The sequence below is a fragment of the Marmota monax genome, unplaced genomic scaffold (genome assembly GCF_021218885.2).
Source record: "Marmota monax isolate L192 unplaced genomic scaffold, Marmota_monax_Labrador192_F-V1.1 WCK01_AAM20220418_F8-fsc00111, whole genome shotgun sequence".
In the NCBI taxonomy this organism is placed as follows: Eukaryota; Metazoa; Chordata; class Mammalia; order Rodentia; family Sciuridae; genus Marmota; species Marmota monax.
In genome coordinates, this window is record NW_026695067.1 from 5,887,794 (window position 1) to 5,892,150 (window position 4,357).

Genomic DNA, 4,357 nt, shown 5'->3' on the forward strand with positions numbered 1-4,357 from the left:
CTTTATGGCTAGTGGCTGCAAGGTAAGGGAATATTGGAGTTTCTATGACTTGCCTGAGTGATGAGAAATTCTAGTATGTATGGTCAGCCTTCCATATAAAAAGGAGCAGTGAAGGGGGTGGGGGGAGAGAGAGAGATCGAGAGAGAGAGAGAGAGAGAGAGAGAGAGAGAGAGAGAGAGAGAGAGAGGAGATTTTGTTTTCTGAAGCCTTTTTCTGCAGTGTCCCAATATTATTCCGATAGCTTAGGAAATAACAACTATGAGAGTGATGAACCAGGAATTGTGGGTGAAAACCAAAAAATATACACCATATTGCACAGATGCTGTGCTAGGCTCTTTTAAGATACCTCTACTTCAGCCATTTTAAAGTAGAAATTATTTTTCAGATAAGGAGACTGAGGAATAAATACGTTCAATAACTTAACTGAGGCCATGCACATAGTGGGTGGCAGAAGCAAAACCAGGCATTAAACCCCAACTATTTCCATTAAAGTACAAGCTGTTGGTGCCCTGCAGCACCTATTTGTCACCTCTTCTTTCTTTCAGAATCCTGGTTTTGTTAGGATGTCCTTTGTGCTGTCACCCCAGTGATTGCAGAGCAAAAGAAGCCTGGGCCCCTGAGGACTCTCAGTACTGCCATGCCATTCCAGTTGGATGATTTTGCTTCCTTTCATTTATTTTTTTCCCCTTTATTTTAGTCTGGAAAATAACTCTTAAGCTAAGTGGTTCTAGAACTGCTGGGGTTCTTGAATCAAAAAGGAAAGATAGTTGGAAGGCAAACTTTCCTTTCCTTCCAAACCATTGCAAGTATTATAGAAACCCAAACCAGATCCCTACAACAGGCATTATGTGGTTATGGTAGGGATGGCTTACACAGCCAGTGGAGACAGCTTGAACAGAAGAGCCTGTGAGTCTGAAGGACTTCAGCTAGCAGTCTGGTGACTGAGTTCCAGGAAGCCTGACACATCAAGAGAGAAAGCTCGTGGCTTCTTAAAGACAGAAGCCCAGACAGCTCTGTGCTTCACTACTTGCCCAGGGTCAGTATTTCCCCATAGTCCAAAGCACTTAATCCCCAAGTGGAAATCCAGGGCCTGTGCATTGTCACATCTCACAAGCTAAGAAGATCTCTGCTTTCAGTCTGTGTCAGAAATCCGATTACTATCAGGGAACTCTCCTCCCTGATGCCTTTCTCACTGCTTTGCTGTTGATCTTGTCACCTGGCTTCTGTTCCTTCACACCCCTGCCTCTCACCATTTAGCAGTCTTAAGACAGGCTAGGGAGGAGGGTGTCTGATTGCCCAGCTTTCTCTATTCTGGTCTTGGAATCCTCTAGTTTTTTTTTTTTTTTTTTTAATCTCCTTAGAGTTTTCTGTAATCTTCGAAGTGTGCTCTGACTTGGGCCTTTGGATAGCCTATGATTGGCTATGCCTCTGGATCTATAAAGGCTTTGATATGACACTCCAGAGGCCTAGAGCTGTGGGAAAAGTGAGTTAGCCCAGCTTTCACAAGGACTGATTGGTCCCACTTTAGTTTCTACAGCAATGTGGCAACAAGTTTTACCCTTGAAATCTTTTGTTTCAAGAGAGTAGTGTTGACTGGTATGCATGGTAAAGCCAAAACCTTAAGCTAATTTGGGAATTGATGGGACTCTGCTAATTCCTTGTATAAATGTGGGATCTACTTTCTGCCCTTCCAGGTCAGGGACTTGGGTGGGATACCTGGAGCCTCCTTTGATCTCTAAATTTTCTAGAACCAAATTTTTTTCTCGCTCTCACTTTAATATCCTAGGAGAGAGAACCAACAGCAAAGGCCATGTCTGGAAGCAATTTGGGAGGGGAAAGGATTGTCTCAAGGCCCACCCAAACCTTTTCTCTTTTGCATAATTTGCCCAGAAATCTAACTTCTAGGAAAACAACTGGCTTGCAAAGCATTCCAGACTCAAAATAGATAGATGATCAGAATCTGAAACTACTATTTTTTTCTTTAAGGGAATATTTCAAGGGGAATTGTTGCACCAAGAGAGTTGAATGCCTGCCCCTTAGCTCCTAATGAAGACAAAGAGGGAATTAAGGTCACTGTGATTGTGTACATAGCCAGAAGCCACATCAGTCTCCACTACTGTTGCTAGTGTTCTGTTCTTTACCTCCTGTGGCTCCTGACTCTTCAGTCTGCAGTTGCATCAAGGTCAACTCTCAGCTCCTTGTATGCCACCCCCCCAACACACACACAATAAAACCTATATTGACTAGCCAAAACACAGGAGACCTAGAGCAGCCCCCATAAAACCAAATGGGGCTAGCTTGTACTGCAGCCCACATTGTGAATGTACACCATTTGGACTTTCACATGAGAAGTTAATGTCCATTTTGTTCAAGCTGTGACTAATTGAAAAGTTATGACAAGCCAAGAAAGAAGCAGATGAATGGGGCTGGGGTTGTTGCTCAGTGGTAGAGCGCTCGCCTAGCACACATGAGGGTACCATCCTCAGCACCACATAAAAATGAGATAAAGATTTAAAAAAAAAAAGAAAAGAAAGAAAGAAGCAGATGAATTAGGTGCAAAGTACAAGAAGCTCAGTGGCATTTCATGGGGCAAGAAGGTGATAGACAACTTTCTTTCCACATCACACTGGTATGGAGCCTTCTCCTGGTCTTTTAGGCCTGTAGCTTTCCCACAGTTCAGAGTCCTCTACTCCCCCAAAACTTGACCTTGGGAACATATTTAACATGCCCTGACCTTAAACCCCACAAGACTTTGTGGGTCTACACCCAAACCAACAACTACAGACATCTGACTCTCTGTTCAGATCTCAGTAGAAAGAAACAGTTTCTGACCAGTCCGTGGATCTGCTGTTTTGGAGTTGAGTGCTGGCTCAGTCAGCTCTGGTGGTAGGGAAACCTGCCAATTGAGGGCCATGGAGGGACCACTTTCTTTGACTGAAATGTTTCCCTAAGAGAGAGAAAACAGGCAACTAGAGAGAAGACAGCTTTGGTGGCTTTACAGATTCATGGGCTTCTTGATTTTTCTTTCCCAAAGTAGCCCAAATCCCTTCCTGTGTGAATCTCTCCTTGGAAGGGGATAGAACCATCAGATAGGTTGGATGGGGCTAAATAGGGAAGGATAGGTGAGGATGATGGAAGTGCTGGTGAGGTGCATTGGGGAGAATGAAGATTAATGTCCAAGATCAAATCTAGGGAAATAAAATTTCACTGTCAAGTCCAAAGGTCAGGGACAGAATAGAAAATTGGACACAGAACCAAGGTCAGAAAGCAGCAGAACTGGAAAAATGGAAACAAGCCAAGGAACAAGACCAGGCAGGGCATAATTGTTGCTAAGAATGAGTTGGCATTAGGCCTAGCTTCACTGGTTCTTAATCTAGACTCCCGCACAGAGGGGTCATACCAAGGAAGACAGGGCTGAGTTTAAGTAATATCACTAAGGGGGAACAAGAGAAACCAGGGTTTTTCAATTCAGGTCCAATATCCTCTCTGTGTTGTGCTTAAGACTGCAAAATTTGTGCATGTTCCCGAGATTGTTAAAAGGAACAGCACCCTAAAGGAATCATTTTAAGATTTGATGCCAGGCTCAGGGTGCATGCCTATATAATCCCAATGCCTCAGGAGGCTGAGGCAGGAGGATCGCAAGTTCAAAGCCAGGCTCAGCAAATCAGCAAGGCCCTAAGCAACTTAGAGAGAATCTGTCTCCAAACAAAATATTAAAAAGAGCTGAGGATGTGGCTCAGCGATCAAGCACCACTGGGTTCAATCCCCTGTAAACCCCCACCCCCACCCCCTCCAAATTTCATCCAGACAGGGACGATCTCTGTGGGGTCTCCTCAGTCTCAACCAAAGCCCCAAGTAGTTGAGGGCCTGAGCCATCCCCCAAAGGGACAGAATCCCCCTGCCTTGAGCGCCCCTAGCACTTCTATGAAACGCAGCTGCCGTCAGAATCCACTTGGGGAGGCGGAGCACTGGGGGAGTTTAGAAAACCGTGTAGGACGGACACAGGGGCGGAGGGACAGATTGAAGGGGTGTATGAATTTTGTGCCGGCTCAAATATTAACGTGAGGCTTGTCTGCTTCTTTATAATCTGTCCGTTTCGTTTTACTGGGGAAGCAACATATTCCCGCCCCAGTATTTTGGGGATACGGATGGAGTTCTGGGGAGAGATACAAGGCCTGAACTAGAGCGAACGCTTTGTTCAATCACCTTCCGCGCCGCCAAGTGTCAGGATTTGGACTGAGAGCTCCCCGCCCTCGCGACACCAGCGGCCCGCCCATCGTCCCGCCCCTCGGGAGGGGCCGTGGCGCGCAGGTGTGATGTAAGCGCGTATCGACGTCAGCACGCGCTGAGCCCGGAA